We start from the raw sequence: 21,853 nt of genomic DNA, 5'->3' as shown, positions 1-21,853 counted from the left end.
CTTTAATTTTTATTCTATCATTTCAAGTAACTCTTGCATCAAATAATTTTTCTTTCACCTAGGGATGGCCATCAATGCGTTAACCATCAATGGTACCATTGGTGGATGACATCAATGGTATAAACCCATCTACAGGGGAACCATTGATGGTTTCACCCACCCATGGTCATCTCTGCTCTATTAATTACTGAGCTGCGGGCCAATCAGAGCATGGGAGTGGGGATTCACAGTGCATCTATGGTTGAGCTAGGCTCTGTGTCTTGGGCCAAGTGGAAAAAAAAACCCAATGGGTGGCTTTGTATCATCGATGGTAAAGAACTGGATCTCACCAATAGGTGGAAAAACCATCTAACATTAGTGGTTAACCATTTATGTTTTTTAGTTATCGATAGTCAATACCCAACCCTGCTTTCATCTCCCTTATACCTTTCACACAAGCTCCTGTTTCCTAACTTTCTGTCACTATCTTCAGTCACTTACCTTGAATATGCCTCCTACATTTCTCCAAGCTCTAGATCCATACTTTTGTTCCATCTTTTGCATCATACCTCTCAACTTAACAACTGAAACCTGTTTTGCCTCCTACCATTCGCCAGAGTTCTTCACCTGCATTTTGCCCTAACTTACAGTATATCTTCTGCATCTATACATTATTACTTTCATGTCACTTTTGCTTTTCTACAAACTCTTCCCAATCCATGCTCCCCCTATACAGTATCTTCCTTACCTGCTACTTTCTGTGGACATCTATCTCTTACAGCATACATCTCTCTGCCTAGCTCTGGGTGCTTGATATTATGCTACTCCATGCTTCAACATATGACATGTTTTCCAATTATTACCTGTTTCCCTAGCTTCTATCTCCATGACATAAGTGACTCATTTTCTGTGAACAGGAAGGAATTTTGGAGAAATATTTTTTTTGTTTATAAGATCCTGCTGATCGCAAGTACTTGATTGGCTGGGAGACATTGGTGAAAGAGGTAGTCAGTAACATAAATTCCAATATCGAACTTTCTTTTTTGTGTCTATCAATCTATAGAGAGACAGCTTTGAGCGTACTGTGATCCTGCAATAAATAGTTGGGAAATATCAATATAATAATATCATGGTGGCTGCTCCAGAATAAATCCTTGCAATAAATCAGCAGTGAGCCTTCCTTCCTCAGGTTTGCCCAATTTCAATTCCGTGTGCTTTGCAGACAAAGAACAGATGGATCACTAAGTGACATAATGAATAGCACACTATGTGTTTGAGTCAGCGCAAGTCATAATGTCTTTAAACTCTTCCCATTTTATTCTCCTTGTTAGCAGAAATTACCAGTGTCTAGATATGCTCCAGTTACAGATTCTCATAAGAGACGTTGGTCAGCAATTTAAAAAGTAAAAAGAGTGAGACTTAGGGAACAAGATACATAACATAATGCTGGCAGGGTTGGATCTTGAGAAGTCAGAAATTACACCTAGTTCTGTTCTGATGTGAGTGAGTGCCTATGCAGCTTGAATGCAAAAGCCTCCTCTAGAACCGTCAGAGAAAGGATAGAGAGGGGTCTATTTAACAGATATTGGCAATAGTAAAGATCTTCAATTATAGTTAGAGATGTGCACTTGAAATTTTTCGGGTTTTGTGTTTTGGTTTTGGGTTCGGTTCCGCGGCCGTGTTTTGGGTTCGACCGCGTTTTGGCAAAACCTCACCGAATTTTTTTTGTCGGATTCGGGTGTGTTTTGGATTCGGGTGTTTTTTTTTAAAAAACACTAAAAAACAGCTTAAATCATAGAATTTGGGGGTCATTTTGATCCCAAAGTATTATTAACCTCAAAAACCATAATTTCCACTCATTTTCAGTCTATTCTGAATACCTCACACCTCACAATATTATTTTTAGTCCTAAAATTTGCACCTAGGTCGCTGGATGACTAAGCTAAGCGACCCTAGTGGCCGACACAAACACCGTGCCCATCTAGGAGTGGCACTGCAGTGTCACGCAGGATGGCCCTTCCAAAAAACACTCCCCAAACAGCACATGACGCAAAGAAAAAAAGAGGCGCAATGAGGTAGCTGTGTGAGTAAGATAAGCGACCCTAGTGGCCGACACAAACACCGGGCCCATCTAGGAGTGGCACTGCAGTGTCACGCAGGATGGCCCTTCCAAAAAACCCTCCCCAAACAGCACATGACGCAAAGAAAAAAAGAGGCGCAATGAGGTAGCTGTGTGAGTAAGATAAGCGACCCTAGTGGCCGACACAAACACCGGGCCCATCTAGGAGTGGCACTGCAGTGTCACGCAGGATGGCCCTTCCAAAAAACACTCCCCAAACAGCACATGACGCAAAGAAAAAAAGAGGCGCAATGAGGTAGCTGTGTGAGTAAGATAAGCGACCCTAGTGGCCGACACAAACACCGGGCCCATCTAGGAGTGGCACTGCAGTGTCACGCAGGATGGCCCTTCCAAAAAACCCTCCCCAAACAGCACATGACGCAAAGAAAAAAAGAGGCGCAATGAGGTAGCTGTGTGAGTAAGATAAGCGACCCTAGTGGCCGACACAAACACCGTGCCCATCTAGGAGTGGCACTGCAGTGTCACGCAGGATGGCCCTTCCAAAAAACCCTCCCCAAACAGCACATGACGCAAAGAAAAAAAGAGGCGCAAAGAGGTTGCTGTGTGAGTAAGATAAGCGACCCTAGTGGCCGACACAAACACCGTGCCCATCTAGGAGTGGCACTGCAGTGTCACGCAGGATGGCCCTTCCAAAAAACCCTCCCCAAACAGCACATGACGCAAAGAAAAAAAGAGGCGCAATGAGGTAGCTGTGTGAGTAAGATAAGCGACCCTAGTGGCCGACACAAACACCGTGCCCATCTAGGAGTGGCACTGCAGTGTCACGCAGGATGGCCCTTCCAAAAAACACTCCCCAAACAGCACATGACGCAAAGAAAAAAAGAGGCGCAATGAGGTAGCTGTGTGAGTAAGATAAGCGACCCTAGTGGCCGACACAAACATCGGGCCCATCTAGGAGTGGCACTGCAGTGTCACGCAGGATGGCCCTTCCAAAAAACCCTCCCCAAACAGCACATGACGCAAAGAAAAAAAGAGGCGCAATGAGGTAGCTGTGTGAGTAAGATAAGCGACCCTAGTGGCCGACACAAACACCGTGCCCATCTAGGAGTGGCACTGCAGTGTCACGCAGGATGGCCCTTCCAAAAAACCCTCCCCAAACAGCACATGACGCAAAGAAAAAAAGAGGCGCAATGAGGTAGCTGTGTGAGTAAGATAAGCGACCCTAGTGGCCGACACAAACACCGTGCCCATCTAGGAGTGGCACTGCAGTGTCACGCAGGATGGCCCTTCCAAAAAACCCTCCCCAAACAGCACATGACGCAAAGAAAAAAAGAGGCGCAATGAGGTAGCTGTGTGAGTAAGATAAGCGACCCTAGTGGCCGACACAAACACCGTGCCCATCTAGGAGTGGCACTGCAGTGTCACGCAGGATGGCCCTTCCAAAAAACCCTCCCCAAACAGCACATGACGCAAAGAAAAAAAGAGGCGCAATGAGGTAGCTGTGTGAGTAAGATAAGCGACCCTAGTGGCCGACACAAACACCGTGCCCATCTAGGAGTGGCACTGCAGTGTCACGCAGGATGGCCCTTCCAAAAAACACTCCCCAAACAGCACATGACGCAAAGAAAAAAAGAGGCGCAATGAGGTAGCTGTGTGAGTAAGATAAGCGACCCTAGTGGCCGACACAAACATCGGGCCCATCTAGGAGTGGCACTGCAGTGTCACGCAGGATGGCCCTTCCAAAAAACCCTCCCCAAACAGCACATGACGCAAAGAAAAAAAGAGGCGCAATGAGGTAGCTGTGTGAGTAAGATAAGCGACCCTAGTGGCCGACACAAACACCGGGCCCATCTAGGAGTGGCACTGCAGTGTCACGCAGGATGGCCCTTCCAAAAAACACTCCCCAAACAGCACATGACGCAAAGAAAAAAAGAGGCGCAATGAGGTAGCTGTGTGAGTAAGATAAGCGACCCTAGTGGCCGACACAAACACCGTGCCCATCTAGGAGTGGCACTGCAGTGTCACGCAGGATGGCCCTTCCAAAAAACCCTCCCCAAACAGCACATGACGCAAAGAAAAAAAGAGGCGCAATGAGGTAGCTGTGTGAGTAAGATAAGCGACCCTAGTGGCCGACACAAACACCGTGCCCATCTAGGAGTGGCACTGCAGTGTCACGCAGGATGGCCCTTCCAAAAAACCCTCCCCAAACAGCACATGACGCAAAGAAAAAAAGAGGCGCAATGAGGTAGCTGTGTGAGTAAGATAAGCGACCCTAGTGGCCGACACAAACACCGTGCCCATCTAGGAGTGGCACTGCAGTGTCACGCAGGATGGCCCTTCCAAAAAACCCTCCCCAAACAGCACATGACGCAAAGAAAAAAAGAGGCGCAATGAGGTAGCTGTGTGAGTAAGATAAGCGACCCTAGTGGCCGACACAAACACCGTGCCCATCTAGGAGTGGCACTGCAGTGTCACGCAGGATGGCCCTTCCAAAAAACACTCCCCAAACAGCACATGACGCAAAGAAAAAAAGAGGCGCAATGAGGTAGCTGTGTGAGTAAGATAAGCGACCCTAGTGGCCGACACAAACATCGGGCCCATCTAGGAGTGGCACTGCAGTGTCACGCAGGATGGCCCTTCCAAAAAACCCTCCCCAAACAGCACATGACGCAAAGAAAAAAAGAGGCGCAATGAGGTAGCTGTGTGAGTAAGATAAGCGACCCTAGTGGCCGACACAAACACCGGGCCCATCTAGGAGTGGCACTGCAGTGTCACGCAGGATGGCCCTTCCAAAAAACATTCCACAAACAGCACATGACGCAAAGAAAAATTAAAGAAAAAAGAGGTGCAAGATGGAATTGTCCTTGGGCCCTCCCACCCACCCTTATGTTGTATAAACAGGACATGCACACTTTAACCAACCCATCATTTCAGTGACAGGGTCTGCCACACGACTGTGACTGAAATGACGGGTTGGTTTGGACCCCCACCAAAAAAGAAGCAATTAATCTCTCCTTGCACAAACTGGCTCTACAGAGGCAAGATGTCCACCTCATCATCATCCTCCGATATATCACCGTGTACATCCCCCTCCTCACAGATTATCAATTCGTCCCCACTGGAATCCACCATCTCAGCTCCCTGTGTACTTTGTGGAGGCAATTGCTGCTGGTCAATGTCTCCACGGAGGAATTGATTATAATTCATTTTAATGAACATCATCTTCTCCACATTTTCTGGATGTAACCTCGTACGCCGATTGCTGACAAGGTGAGCGGCGGCACTAAACACTCTTTCGGAGTACACACTTGTGGGAGGGCAACTTAGGTAGAATAAAGCCAGTTTGTGCAAGGGCCTCCAAATTGCCTCTTTTTCCTGCCAGTATAAGTACGGACTGTGTGACGTGCCTACTTGGATGCGGTCACTCATATAATCCTCCACCATTCTTTCAATGGTGAGAGAATCATATGCAGTGACAGTAGACGACATGTCCGTAATCGTTGTCAGGTCCTTCAGTCCGGACCAGATGTCAGCATCAGCAGTCGCTCCAGACTGCCCTGCATCACCGCCAGCGGGTGGGCTCGGAATTCTGAGCCTTTTCCTCGCACCCCCAGTTGCGGGAGAATGTGAAGGAGGAGATGTTGACAGGTCGCGTTCCGCTTGACTTGACAATTTTGTCACCAGCAGGTCTTTCAACCCCAGCAGACTTGTGTCTGCCGGAAAGAGAGATCCAAGGTAGGCTTTAAATTTAGGATCGAGCACGGTGGCCAAAATGTAGTGCTCTGATTTCAACAGATTGACCACCCGTGAATCCTTGTTAAGCGAATTAAGGGCTCCATCCACAAGTCCAACATGCCTAGCGGAATCGCTCCGTGTTAGCTCCTCCTTCAATGTCTCCAGCTTCTTCTGCAAAAGCCTGATGAGGGGAATGACCTGACTCAGGCTGGCAGTGTCTGAACTGACTTCACGTGTGGCAAGTTCAAAGGGCATCAGAACCTTGCACAACGTTGAAATCATTCTCCACTGCGCTTGAGACAGGTGCATTCCACCTCCTATATCGTGCTCAATTGTATAGGCTTGAATGGCCTTTTGCTGCTCCTCCAACCTCTGAAGCATATAGAGGGTTGAATTCCACCTCGTTACCACTTCTTGCTTCAGATTATGGCAGGGCAGGTTCAGTAGTTTTTGGTGGTGCTCCAGTCTTCTGTACGTGGTGCCTGTACGCCGAAAGTGTCCCGCAATTCTTCTGGCCACCGACAGCATCTCTTGCACGCCCCTGTCGTTTTTTAAAAAATTCTGCACCACCAAATTCAAGGTATGTGCAAAACATGGGACGTGCTGGAATTTGCCCATATTTAATGCACACACAATATTGCTGGCGTTGTCCGATGCCACAAATCCACAGGAGAGTCCAATTGGGGTAAGCCATTCCGCGATGATCTTCCTCAGTTGCCGTAAGAGGTTTTCAGCTGTGTGCGTATTCTGGAAAGCGGTGATACAAAGCGTAGCCTGCCTAGGAAAGAGTTGGCGTTTGCGAGATGCTGCTACTGGTGCCGCCGCTGCTGTTCTTGCGGCGGGAGTCCATACATCTACCCAGTGGGCTGTCACAGTCATATAGTCCTGACCCTGCCCTGCTCCACTTGTCCACATGTCCGTGGTTAAGTGGACATTGGGTACAACTGCATTTTTTAGGACACTGGTGAGTCTTTTTCTGACGTCCGTGTACATTCTCGGTATCGCCTGCCTAGAGAAGTGGAACCTAGATGGTATTTGGTAACGGGGGCACACTGCCTCAATAAATTGTCTAGTTCCCTGTGAACTAACGGCGGATACCGGACGCACGTCTAACACCAACATAGTTGTCAAGGCCTCAGTTATCCGCTTTGCAGCAGGATGACTGCTGTGATATTTCATCTTCCTCGCAAAGGACTGTTGGACAGTCAATTGCTTACTGGAAGTAGTACAAGTGGGCTTACGACTTCCCCTCTGGGATGACCATCGACTCCCAGCAGCAACAACAGCAGCGCCAGCAGCAGTAGGCGTTACACGCAAGGATGCATCGGAGGAATCCCAGGCAGGAGAGGACTCGTCAGAATTGCCAGTGACATGGCATGCAGGACTATTGGCATTCCTGGGGAAGGAGGAAATTGACACTGAGGGAGTTGGTGGGGTGGTTTGCGTGAGCTTGGTTACAAGAGGAAGGGATTTACTGGTCAGTGGACTGCTTCCGCTGTCGCCCAAAGTTTTTGAACTTGTCACTGACTTATTATGAATGCGCTGCAGGTGACGTATAAGGGAGGATGTTCCGAGGTGGTTAACGTCCTTACCCCTACTTATTACAGCTTGACAAAGGCAACACACGGCTTGACACCTGTTGTCCGCTTTTCTGTTGAAATACCTCCACACTGAAGAGCTGATTTTTTTGGTATTTTCACCAGGCATGTCAACGGCCATATTCCTCCCACGGACAACAGGTGTCTCCCCGGGTGCCTGACTTAAACAAACCACCTCACCATCAGAATCTTCCTGGTCAATTTCCTCCCCAGCGCCAGCAACACCCATATCCTCCTCATCCTGGTGTACTTCAACACTGACATCTTCAATCTGACTATCAGGAACTGGATTGCGGGTGCTCCTTCCAGCACTTGCAGGGGGCGTGCAAATGGTGGAAGGCGCATGCTCTTCACGTCCAGTGTTGGGAAGGTCAGGCATCGCAACCGACACAATTGGACTCTCCTTGTGGATTTGGGATTTCGAAGAACGCACAGTTCTTTGCGGTGCTTTTGCCAGCTTGAGTCTTTTCAGTTTTCTAGCGAGAGGCTGAGTGCTTCCATCCTCATGTGAAGCTGAACCACTAGCCATGAACATAGGCCAGGGCCTCAGCCGTTCCTTGCCACTCCGTGTGGTAAATGGCATATTGGCAAGTTTACGCTTCTCCTCCGACAATTTTATTTTAGGTTTTGGAGTCCTTTTTTTACTGATATTTGGTGTTTTGGATTTGACATGCTCTGTACTATGACATTGGGCATCGGCCTTGGCAGACGACGTTGCTGGCATTTCATCGTCTCGGCCATGACTAGTGGCAGCAGCTTCAGCACGAGGTGGAAGTGGATCTTGATCTTTCCCTAATTTTGGAACCTCAACATTTTTGTTCTCCATATTTTAATAGGCACAACTAAAAGGCACCTCAGGTAAACAATGGAGATGGATGGATACTAGTATACTTATGGATGGACTGCCGAGTGCCGACACAGAGGTAGCTACAGCCATGGACTACCGTACCGTGCTGCTAATATAGACTGGATGATAATGAGATGAAATCAATATATATATATGTATGTATATATATATAATATCACTAGTACTGCAGCCGGACAGGTAGATAATATATTTATTAGGTAATGTTGACTGATGACGGACCTGCTGGACACTGTCAGCTCAGCAGCACCGCAGACTGCTACAGTAAGCTACTATACTCTATAGTAGTATGTACAAAGAAGAAAGAAAAAAAAAAAACCACGGGTAGGTGGTATACAATTATGGATGGACTGCCGAGTGCCGACACAGAGGTAGCTACAGCCGTGGACTAACGTACTGTGTCTGCTGCTAATATAGACTGGATGATTGATAATGAGATGAAATCAATATATATATATATGTATGTATATATAATATCACTAGTACTGCAGCCGGACAGGTAGATAATTAATATATTTATTAGGTAATGATGACTGATGACGGACCTGCTGGACACTGTCAGCTCAGCAGCACCGCAGACTGCTACAGTAAGCTACTATACTATAGTAGTATGTACAAAGAAGAAAGAAAAAAAAAAACCACGGGTAGGTGGTATACAATTATGGATGGACTGCCGAGTGCCGACACAGAGGTAGCTACAGCCGTGGACTAACGTACTGTGTCTGCTGCTAATATAGACTGGATGATTGATAATGAGATGAAATCAATATATATATATGTATGTATATATAATATCACTAGTACTGCAGCCGGACAGGTAGATAATATATTTATTAGGTAATGATGACTGATGACGGACCTGCTGGACACTGTCAGCTCAGCAGCACCGCAGACTGCTACAGTAAGCTACTATACTCTATAGTAGTATGTACAAAGAAGAAAGAAAAGAAAAAAACCACGGGTAGGTGGTATACAATTATGGATGGACTGCCGAGTGCCGACACAGAGGTGGACTAACGTACTGTGTCTGCTGCTAATATAGAGTCTAGACTGGATGATAAATTATTGATAATGAGATGAAATCAATATAATATCACTAGTACTGCAGCCGGACAGGTACTATATATATTTATTATGTAATGACTGATGACGGACCTGCTGGACACTGTCAGGTCAGCACAGCACCGCAGACTGCTACAGTAAGCTACTATAGTAGTATGTATAAAGAAGAATGAAAAAAAAAAAAACCACGGGTAGGTGGTATACAATATTATATATATACATATATATATATATATTATATACAATTATATATATATATATATATATATATATATTAAACTGGTGGTGATTGATTATTAAACTGGTGGTCACTTCAGGTCACGTTGCAACTAGTACTCCGAGGCCTAAGCAGACAATCACAAAATATATTATTATACTGGTGGTCAGTGTGGTCACAACAATGGCAGTGTGGCACTGACTCTGGCAGCAAAAGTGTGCACTGTACGTTATATGTACTCCTGAGTCCTGCTCTCAGACTCTAACTGCTCCCCACTGTCAGTGTCTCCCCCACAAGTCAGATAATACACTTACAGTCACACTATCTATTATCTAATCTAGTATAAAATATCACTTCAGCAGCAAGTAGTATAGTAGTATACAGTATAGTAGTACTCCTCCTAATAATGCTCCCCAAAATACTGTGTCTCTCTCTTCTCTAAACGGAGAGGACGCCAGCCACGTCCTCTCCCTATGACTCTCAATGCACGTGTGAAAATGGCGGCGACGCGCGGCTCCTTATATAGAATCCGAGTCTCGCGATAGAATCCGAGCCTCGCGAGAATCCGACAGCGTGATGATGACGTTCGGGCGCGCTCGGGTTAGCCGAGCAAGGCGGGAAGATCCGAGCCTGCTCGGACCCGTGTAAAAAACCTGAAGTTCGGGCGGGTTCGGATTCAGAGGAACCGAACCCGCTCATCTCTAATTATAGTAATTGCAAAACACAATATTTAGCTATTTTCTTCAAATGTAATAAATAATACATAAACACATATGATAGAAATCGGGCACACACTTAGAAATTAATAATTGACACAACCTTTTAAAAAAGGAATCCAATGGTGCATATACCTCAAAGATAAAAAATAAAGAATGTAATTTTGCAGCTCCTAATAGACAATCTGGACGTCAATTAAACAGGAAAACACATAGGTACTATATGAACCAATGATAAAGAGCGCTTAAAAATGTAAATACATATTTTAATTGCATAAACAAGTATTAATACAATTACATTAAAAAGATCTCTGATGGCAAAAAAATTGAATATAGACTGATATCATTATAAGTAGTGTTCATATGTATGCACAATGTACTTCCAAGATGGTGAAATTAATCTCTGGTGAAATATAATTTCATTCAAATTGGTATGTTTAGCATTGGACTAAAACCGTTAAGCTCAGCCCCCCGATATTGGTTGCAAAGATCTCACCCTTGATAACTGGATGGAGTCATCTGTGTGCCTCTCTTGGGACTCGTGAGCTCAGCCTTATGCCGCACGAAGGTATCAGCGTTTAAATCTGTAAATCCTACAGTGTGGATATACATCTTTGAGAATAAATATATTGAAATTTGTTAAATTGGGTTGAGTGCACCTTAAATTGTACCTGGTTTCTCCTTCCTTTCCCCTCTCTATGGGGATTTGATTCTATATCCCTGTTTAAACCAGTTGGTAGCACCTTGTGAGCCTTAATCCCTGTCTCACATATACACATATGAGACCCCAAAATAAGGGTGGAAATGATATTATGGAAGGCACCCCAACAGTATAAATTAAATTAAATTATTTTATCTCGGTGCGGGTTACTCTCCTGATTTGGTGGGAGCTTTATGCTTGACCAATATCGGAAATATTTTCCATAACAGAGGAGGGTGAGCTGTGCCCCTGCCCGAGGAACAGTTCCTAGGAATGCCACCCTACAGCCTAGAGAGCCACCACAGAGCTGTCCTGTGCATCTTTAGAACACGCCAGATGCTCAGCTCCTCCCTGGTCCCTTGCATCATCCCGCCCCAGCAGTGTGACATCATGACATCAAATATTCAGCTAGAGGCAGTGGGCCTTCACAGGATGAATTATCGCCTTACGTAAAGTTACAAGCAGCAGCATCTTAGCGCTTCTCCGATCACTTTTGATGCATCTGCACATACATGCTTTGCCGGTGCACATTCTGCAGTTGAACTGAAAACTCAAACTTCAGTTTCTGGTCCCACTTATAAAACCAATGTAAAACCAAAGAAAAAGTAAAATTGTATATAAAAAAAACGACATAAAATAGCAAAATAAAATAAAAAAATGCTTTATTTCAATCAATCAAAAAATAAATAAAGCAATTTTTTTTTCAATTAATTATTTCCAGAGATGTCAAGGATTACAGTGGTGCAGCTGCTGCCATTGTTATACCACTGGCTGCAGCCTGTGATAGCACACCCCTAGCATTCATACATAGGGAGGAAAATAGGCTTTTCTGTCATTCAGAAATAGACCCATTAATGTGTAAAGTGTGAAAATATGTCCCAAGTGGGACATTCTCTCCTTCCACCCAAATCCAGCCATGTGCCTATATGCTTCTACATTGTCTGTCACACTGTGCCTGAGAATTCATAAGAATTTGGAGCCTAATTCAGACCTGGTCGCAGCAGCAAAATTGTTCTCTAATGGGCAAAGGGCAAAACCATGTGCACTGCATGTGGGGCAGATGTAACATGTGCAGAGAGAGTTGGATTTGGATGTGGTGTGTTTAAACTGAAATCTAAATTTGCAGTGTAAAAATAAAGCAGCCAGTATTTACCCTGCACAGAAACAAAATAACCCTCCCAAATCTTACTCTCTCTGCAAATGTTATATCTGCCGCCCCAGCAGTGCACATGGTTTTGCCCATTAGAGAACAATTTTGCTTTTGCGATCAGGTCTGAATTAGGCGCATGGTTAAGTAATTTGAGTAATATGACAACATACAACCCATGCAAAACTGAATGTGTATAAAATATGTATATCACTTATAACTGTATGTTAACATGCACAACACTCAGAGTTAAAAGGAATATTATTAGAAATTGCCTAGGGTTCAGTATTTTGTGAGGACACCATTTTCCTGAACTAGAGATTGGCACTCACATGAATTACACTAGTACAATACTTTCCATGGTACAGCACACTGAAGATGGCCCTGGGAGTATATAAGCAGGAAATACCGACATGGCCTGCAGGCAGGGATCCAGACTCTCTGAGTCTCTGGGATTTAAGAGACAGGTGCACTGGGGTCAGGACGCTGCCCAGAAATTGGCCTTGGGATTTATCTGTACATTTGCCTCTGTTTGGTGGAGACTGAAAGTCATTACTCTGTGACAGGCACCAACCGGGCTAAGTGAAATAATGTGCTTTCTGTATCCTCCCTGGTGAGCAAGCGTCCGCATTACAAAACTACCAATAAAACTGACACTAATTGGCCGCTCGGATGATGGGTCCTGAGAATTCAGAGGGAAACGTCTGCACATTAAGATCTCAGTGGCAGATTCACCCATCCTCGGAAAGTTTAAAGTCTGGAGCACATGAAGTCATGCCCTGAAAATCTGCTGCAGTATGTGATGTGAATATCCATTTTAACTCTTCACTTACTTTAAGTCACTGTGTTTTTTTGAACAGTTTTTAGAATCAGAAAGAATTGTCTTGAATTTAATATGTAACCTAAATGAATCAGCATATTTCTGTGGCAGAAAATATGGGTTAAAGCCAATACTACTTCCAGCTAAAGAAAACAGTTTATAATGTAAAACCGAAAAATAAAAAGGTACAAATGTGGGACTAGATGCTGAATAAGAATCAGGTGGAATAGCTTGGCCGTTAATGTTTGGGGTATTGAGGTCGATGTACTTTGAAGGGAAATTTGACACGTGTCGCAGCCCTGTATATAGTGTTGGCCAATGAGGTTGCGTCATCACCCTTTACTATATCCAAACGCTCGTGGCAAGAATGCCCTCTATCCCCATTCATTTTTGCCTTAGTTATAGTGCACCTGGGCACGAGGATCCGAGCCAGTCCAAATAGCAAAGGGATTAGGGTGGATGATGTGGGACATAAAATTGCATTGTATGTAAATTAGGTCTTCCTGACAAAGGGGGTAATTCCAAGTTGATCGCAGCAGGAAATTTTTTAGCAGTTGGGCAAAACCATGTGCACTGCAGGGGAGGCAGATATAACATGTGCAGAGAGAGTTAGATTTGGGTGGGTTATTTTGTTTCTGTGTAGGGTACTGGCTGCTTTATTTTTACACTGCAATTTAGATTGCAGATTGAACACACCACACACCAGCACAGCGGGCGAAGTGAGCAACCCGCTAGATTGGCCTGAATGCAGGACAATCTAGCAGCAGCGATAGCGATGCGCGGGGCTGCGCATCGCTATCGCTGTGAGGGGTACACACAGAGCGATCATGCTTAAAATCTAAGCAATCTAGTAGTGATGAGCGGATTCGGTTTTACTCGGTTTTACTCGGTTTTACTCGGTTCTCAAAACGGCATCTTATTGGCTCACGGATGTCACGTGTTTTGGATAGCCAATAAGATGCCGTTTTGAGAACCGAGTAAAACCGAGTAAAACCGAACCTCGCTCATCACTACAATCTAGTCAGCGATCGCTCCGTGAGTTCTCCGTGAGTAACCCCCCTTTACACCTCTATGGGGCCGATTTATCACAATCCGCATCTCAGGAGGTGGATGTGTTGTGAAAAAATTGCCCCAATTTGCAAAGCAATTATTCATTACATTACATAAATAGTATCAATAATCTCACGCAGGGGCACAGCTTGCGAGAAAGCTCTGTCCCTGCAATGCCATGGTGAACAGAGGGCTGCCGGTCTTCAGATCCTCTTCCTGCGGTGACACCTTACATTACTGCACCGGGGGTCACACGAGTACACGACGCCTGCGGACCACGATCATCAGCACCTGGCTTTTCTTTGTACTTTTTTTTTTACAGTGATCAGCTTGTATGTACATCGGACACACATAGCTGATCACACTAGATGGGTCCCTGCACAGCTTTCTCTGTTAGTGGGCAGAGAAAGCTGTGCAGGAGGCAGTATATCGCAGTGAGCCCTGTGATTACACTATCTGAAGCTGGCGTTATTATCACAGGGCTCACTGCAGTGTTTTTTTTTTACTAAATTCGGTCAGATCGCATTTGCTATTGTAAAAGTATGGAAAATGCGATCTGGTTACTAAACAATGACAATTAAAGGGTTTGGAGTAGTTTTGCACAGAAGATGGGACACAACACCCTGCAGCAGCAGACTGCTTTTAAAGGAGAAGCCACCCACGGGGACCCGGAGGTAAGCGCTCACCCGCACCTGCGCCTCTGTCATGCTTGGGGGCGGGGCAGCTCGCGGGGCAGCTCCCCACATTCTGACGCCTCTGGTAGGTTAATTGGCTCCAACAAAATGTAACCCTAGCGTGAATGTGTAAATGTGGTGGGGAAAATTAACTGTAAGCTCCACTGGAGCAGGGACTGGTGTGAATGGCTGAGTATTCTCTGTAAAGTGCTGCAGAATATGTGTGCACTGAGTAAATAACTGGTAATAAATAAAAATAATAAATAATAAAATAAGAGAAGTATGATTGTTGTATGTGCTGCATAAAATATATATGTAAAATATAATTATTATCAGTGATAAAAACAAACAAACAAACAAACAAACAAACAAACAAACAAACAAACGGAGAAATAGATCCAGAACTAACTTTAGGTGTACCTAGGCTGTAGTCTAAGATGCCAAAGATTACTAGAGTACTTAAAATACTATGATGTCACAGCCATGAGCCACATTCTTAGTTTGATGCCACCAAGATACTCCAAGGTTGGCATGCATTTTGAATGGGGGAGGGGTCCAGAATTACATCCCATAGAGCAGGGGTGAGGTGGAGGGCCGCATATTGCCCACCCTGTCATAGAGGCAGGAATCTTCCTAATGTAAAAAAAATAGGGATAATGCTTTGGCCAGGTAAATCAATATTTTGATAATGTATAATCTCTATTACAGTAGTCACTGTTACACATACCCTGAGAGAAGTGAATAAAGGCTTGTTTTAGTGCCAGCTTGAACATTCCTTTTGAACCTATGGGCAGATGACACACAGGGGGTAATTCCAAGTTGATCGCAGCAGGAATTTAGTTAGCAATTGGGCAAAACCATGTGCACTGCAGGGGAGGCAGATTTAACATGTGCAGAGAGAGTTAGATTTGGGTGTAGTGAGTTCAATCTGCAATCTAAATTGCAGTGTAAAAATAAAGCAGCCAGTATTCACCCTGCACAGAAACAAAATAACCCACCCAAATCTAACTCTCTCTGCACATGTTAAATCTGCCTCCCCTGCAGTGCACATGGTTTTGCCCAATTGCTAACTAAATTCCTGCTGCGATCAACTTGGAATTACCCCCACAGGCCGTTACTTTACACAAGATGTTTTCTAATGTAAGGACAGATGCTGGGGTCTCTTTTGGGGAAGGACAGCATGTTAGGAATTCAGAAACACTTTGTTATCTGGGAAAAGCTCTCTTCATGTTCAGACAATTGGAGTACTCTGCTAAATTAGATGCCTGGAACTTACAGAGGCAGTATGTGCAACACTAACACAAAGATCTTAGGTTATATTAAAATGCAGTTTTTATTTAGCTTTAAAGCTACTTTAACTACCCAAACTGCATTCGGGTTCGTCCACGGCGAAAACCTATTGATTCCGCAGTTTACACGGAAACAGTGGTTTTCAGTGTCTGAAACACAGATTTTATGCGTGGGAAAAAGGTTATTTCATCGAACAGCCTTTCCCCGCACCACAGGGATTATAGCTGGCAATTAGACGTGATGTAAACTCTGCGGCTAACTGAATATCCCCCATATTGTCTGTGTCTCCTTTGTCCGCTTTATGATAATTTACATCCCAACATTCTGTAATTGAAAATTGGAGCAAATAAGGCTGGGATCCGATCTTTAGGTCGACTGCACTTAGGTCGACACTCATTAGGTCAACCACTATTGGTTGACATGCATTAGCTCGACATGGTCTATAGGTCGACATGGTCACTAGGTCGACATGAAAAAATGTTGACATAAATTTTTTTTTTAAACTTTTTTTAACTTTTTCATACTTTACGATCCACGTGGACTACAATTGGGAATAGCAAACCTGTGATGAGCGCAGCAGTAGCGGAGTGAGGCACCTTGCGGCAAGCGAAGCGAGCACAGTGCACTAATTGGGGTTCCCCATCACTTTATGAATAACACGACACATAGAAAAAAGTAAAAAACTCTCGTCAACCTTTTTCCATGTCAACCTTGTTCATATTGACTAAATGACCACGTTGACCTATTTTAGGTGTCGACCTAGTCACTGTCGACCAATAGTGGTTGACCCAGTTACTGTCGACCCTATGATCCACACCCATAAGGCGACGATCCTCTTCTGCGAGACCACAGTCTCTCTGCTCAGCCACACCCCTTTAGACTTAGAACCGTTCTTTCAGTATCAGTCTCTCTGCCCAGCCACACCCCTTTAGACTTAGGACCGTGCTGTCAGTATGTATGCTATTGGGACGTATCAGAGACCAAACTGAAACTTTTGCTTCGGTATTCCAGAGGTGAGATAACAATGGTCCATAATTCTTCTTTGTTAAACCAGCAAAATTTTGTGGCCAAATATAGAGCAAGCCAAATATTTTGTGGTATTTTTAAAAAAAATGAAACTCATCTCAAGGAGGAAAAAGTGAAATATGAAAAATGTATTAACAAAATGTATATATGTGCTGCAATAGATACTTTTATTCTTTAAGGTGTTTGACTAAGCTATTGTGTTTAAAGCTACAGTATTATTGTGACGGGGCCAGTATGAAATACCGGTGGCCGGGATGCTGGCCGTCAGTATACTGACAACGGCATCCCAGCCGCCAGCGTGGCGAGCACAAAGAGTCCCCTTGCGGGCTCCCTGTGCTCGCCACGCTGCAGGCTCAGTGGCACGGTGCGCTCGCCACAGGTTCTATTCCCACTCTATGGGTATCGTGAACACCCACGAGTGGGAATAGCCACTGTCTGACTGTCGGCATTGTCAGCTGTCGGGAATCCGGCGTTGGTATCGTGACCGCCGTGATCCCGACAGCTGGCAAATTAACTGCATCACATTGTGCTCACTCAATCTTAGAGAGACAGAGGAGAATTTAGCTGGGGAACATTCATTTCTCAAACCAATGCCAGGTTGTCACTCTGCACAGCAGCTGGACGTTTCTTATACTGTACATGGGACATTGCTAGGCCTCAGCAAAAAGTCTCAAGGACTTGACTATTATTGATTTGTAGCAATTTATATGAAATATTTATAGAGCCATGTGATGCGTCATTATGTTATCTATAATTAGCACAAGTTTCCTCTTTATGTGCTTGGTAGAAGCAATATAAATGTGGTCTTGTCTGACTGTGGGGCCGAGCTTCATTTCTTTTGATCAACTAATAATGCAGCACGATACAGTTTTCCTTATAATTTTCTCTTGTTATTTGCATAATGTAAATATTAACCACTTAACTGACAATCTTTCCCTTCAAAAACCGGTCATAGCATTGTTTTTTAATTATTTAATATAGTTTAAACAGTGTTTTTAAAAATATTTAAATATTACATTAAGCACATCTGCAGGACAGATCTCCTCGTCAAAAACTGGGGGACACAGTGTTTAAGGGATGAAAATGTTCTTGATACATATTCTTGCTACAGGTCTTTACCAAGGTGTGCTACTAAAGTTGGCCATACTAGCTGTAGAAATGTAGTCTCAAAATGAACTCACTGCTCAATAATAATCCACTGCTATTAACCTGTCATCATCTCCTCACTACAAGCTGCAGGGATGTCGGAAGTAATCCAGTTTCATGATCCATGACATGGACATAGAGGTGCCATTGTTTCACTTCTCTTCCACACAATCCTTTATATTCCTTATAGTGTTTTGTTTTTTTCAGTTTTGTTGAGATGTGATAATTCTTTACAATAATGTAATTTGTGGACAGTGAAAAAGTGTGATGTAGTTATGGGAAGGGTAAGATATCATTACGGTTTGTTCTAGTCCACAAAGGACTCAAACTAAAACAGACACGGCAAAGATGGGAAAACAAACCACCCGAGTTAGAACGCACACAAGGATCATATAGAACTCTGGAACAGCAGTCGCCAACCCGTCACTCGCGAACAACGGGTAGCTCGCAGCCGCAATCCAGGTCACTCGACCACTGCTGGCTGCTGCCCGACTTCGGAGAGAGTCCACAATGGACTCCCCGCCTATCCGAAGCACTCCTCCGTCTTGGAGGGGACAGATGCTAGAGGTCATACTTGACCTCTAGCGTCTGACAGGGAGCACAATGCTATAGCTACCTGGGAGTGCCGGGAGCACACAGTGCTGGCACCAACCAGAGAGGATGCAGCTTTCTACAACGCTGCATCTTCTTCCACGATATCCCTAACAATGAGCATGAAACCCCTGGCAACAAGCATGAAACAAGCATGAAACCCCTGGCAACAAGCATGAAACCCCTGGCAATTTGCATGACACCCAGGGCATGAAACCCCTGGCAACAAGCATTACACCCCTGGCAACAAACATGACACCCAGAGCATGAAACCCCTGGTAACGAGCATAGAACCCCTGGCAATGAACAGGTAATTTAAAAGTAATTAGAAGCCTTACTGTTGGGCATAATGTGTAATGGCCATTACAGTGTGTGGAATAATGTATCAGGTGCATTACGGTGTGTGGAATAATGTGTCAGGGGCATTGCAGTGTGTAGAATAATGTATCAGGGGCATTGCAGTGTGTGGCATAATGTGTCATGGGCATTATGGTGTGTGGAATAACGCATCAGGGGCATTGTGGTATGTGGCATAATGTGTAATGGGCATTACAGTGTGTGGCATATGGTGTAAGAGGCATTACGATGTGTGGTATAATGTGTCACGGGCATTATGGTGTGGGGCATAATGTGTAAGGGGCATTAATATAAGGAGGAAAAATGACAAGTAATGTAAGTGGGATGAATCAGGATTTTTTTCTCCTGTGGTGGCCTGGGCGAGTAGGTTGCAAAACTGGGGTTTAAGGTAGTCATTTCTGGCAATGCCACGTCCTTTGCAGTGAGGCCACACTCCCTTTTTGGAGCTGCTTCTTTACTTTTCATATGTCAATGGTATGGGGTGCCAGAAACTTTTTTGGCAGAGAGGAGCAAAATTTATAGCTATGCCACTGCCCACAAGTCCGGTCTCAACACTGAGAGAGCCCCAGCACCCACTCAAGTACAGCATTTTTTTCAAAAACTTTAGTAGCTCTTCAGGAAGCTTCATTTTTCTTGAGTAGCTCACGCCCCAATTAAGGTTGGAGACCACTGCTCTAGAAAATAAATTTCCTTGTGCTACACTCAATTAAGCAACTACATTTTTGTATTCAAATCTTGTAACAGTTCAACAAATGAAGAACAGTCCACCTTTCACAGGGGCTTAGGAAATATGAAATGAACTACAAAATATTGGGGAACAGAAAAATAAACAATTTTTATAATCAATTTATAAAAAAATCTAGCGAGTTTAAACCTTCATTTATGCTATGTATAAGTAATTAATACACAAAATACACATTTACTGGTCACTTATATATAAAAAAAATAGTTAAAAAAAAACCTCCAGTCAATGAGAATGTTCTGTGTAGTTCATTTGTTGAAATATTTACTGTAATTATATATTGTAATCAGTGGTAATTTCTTTGGATAACACCACAGCACATGTTGTATATTACCTGTACAATATGTCAAACAGAAACTGGATGAATCCCATTGTATCATTAGTTACAACATTTATTTTTGAACAGAACAACACTTATCTTTTAGACCTTAATGGAACAGTGAGCACCAATCACTCCTTGTAGAAAGAAACTGTGCTTTATACAATAAAGTGAAACGTGATAAAAGTGCTTTGAAATGCAATGAAAAGTATAACCGTATTATAAAATACAAGGTTGGTTCATTGTTACCTGTTGCCAAGAGGACCCATTCGATTACACGTCTATTTTCCCTCAATCTGGACTGCAGAACCTAAAAAATATATATAAAGTAATGTGTTAGCAGTATTAGAGCACCTGCTTTATAGAAAACTCACAGGTGGGGACAGAAAACGTGGCTAAGCTCTTACACTTTCTAATCACTGCAGAAAAACTGACATGGTAATTGCAGATCAGAAGCATTAGTTGCACTGTATTTATCTGTTATCTTCCCGTCCCTATCTTCATCTGAAACAACGTCAAGTTATCAACAGCAAATAATTTTTATTGCCAACCTCCTTATACGCAGCTCCCGCTGATGGAAATATTTTGACCTATCATGTCCCTTGAATGAGAACAGAAATTGCTCTATATTTATGGTGATGCGACTTTTTTAGGAGTGTTTTGTGCTTGTGTATTCCCATCCATCTGTCTTTCTTACTGCAAGACAATAGGAAGGACACACAAGTCTGGATTATAACAAACAAGCCATGAGTGCCATAATATACCCTCTTTAGTGTATATTCTCTCTTGCAGGAGCTGTATAGATTGTATTGCAGTCAGCGGATTACATATCTTTACATTTAAACACTGCAATCATAATCCATTTACATTTATTGTATCCGTGCAACAAAAGTCCAAGCCTAAATAATGTATTAAGTATTGCTTACAATCTCAGAAAATGTACCTAATCAATGTATCACTGTATTGTTTCATACTGATAAATTGAATTACTATCGATCATTCACTCTTGGGAGAACTAAAAAATTAAATAGGATTTAGCTTTGTCCAAACGCTGCATACAGAATAGATACATACTGTAGATAAAGAGGCTGAAATCATTACAGATTTGAAAAATGACAGTTAGGAGCTGATTAGCTGGTGCGTTATCACCTTGCACTTATCACTGCTTTATCAGTTCTTTATCACTTCTCCAGGCTTTAATGCATCTGCCCCAAAATGCCAAGCTCAAATTATTCATATATGGACTAACTGTATTGGTCCAGAGGAGGACATGGCAAAACTCCAGCTAGCCAGCTCCCAATATATGATTTTAGTAGAGGAAAGATAAGGCTTCTGATGTAAATGACAATCTCATGAATTCCCTGGATCAATCACTCCATATTTTTGGTAAAGAGTTCCATATTCTGATGATGCTTGTAGTAAAGAAACCCCTTTCTGTGCAGATGGTAAAAACATATTTTTTTCCCTGCGGATTTACTTGTCATCTTGTTTAATGAAAAGCTCATTAATCATAAAAAAAATTTTTTACTGATGTTTATACATACTAATTAATTTTTATCTAGGCATATTTTTCCCCATTGTACCATGAACAAGTCTAATAGGTAAATCTTTATAATGTAAACCCTTCATTTATTTCATTAATAAAGTTGTACATCTCTCAACCCTCTCGAGTTCTGTCTGTCATTCTTGTAGATAGGTGCCCAAAACTCTATTTGATAATTAAGATGTGACCTTACAAG

General features: G+C 43.5%; 1 protein-coding gene across 3 annotated transcripts in view; it reads right to left on the bottom strand.

Annotated features, from left to right (window-relative positions):
- Positions 1-21,853, bottom strand: part of NEXMIF (neurite extension and migration factor) — a 731,538-nt gene that overhangs the window by 370,163 nt on the left and 339,522 nt on the right. For all 3 annotated transcript variants that reach the window (XM_063937182.1, XM_063937180.1, XM_063937181.1), the window contains one exon: positions 20,364-20,424. The gene's annotated coding sequence lies outside the window, so the exon portion shown is untranslated. The remainder of the gene's footprint in view (positions 1-20,363; positions 20,425-21,853) is intronic.

Source organism: Pseudophryne corroboree, chromosome 8 (genome assembly GCF_028390025.1).
Source record: "Pseudophryne corroboree isolate aPseCor3 chromosome 8, aPseCor3.hap2, whole genome shotgun sequence".
In the NCBI taxonomy this organism is placed as follows: Eukaryota; Metazoa; Chordata; class Amphibia; order Anura; family Myobatrachidae; genus Pseudophryne; species Pseudophryne corroboree.
The sequence above is the reverse complement of the archived record's forward strand: the minus strand, read 5'-3'. Positions and strand labels throughout refer to the sequence as shown.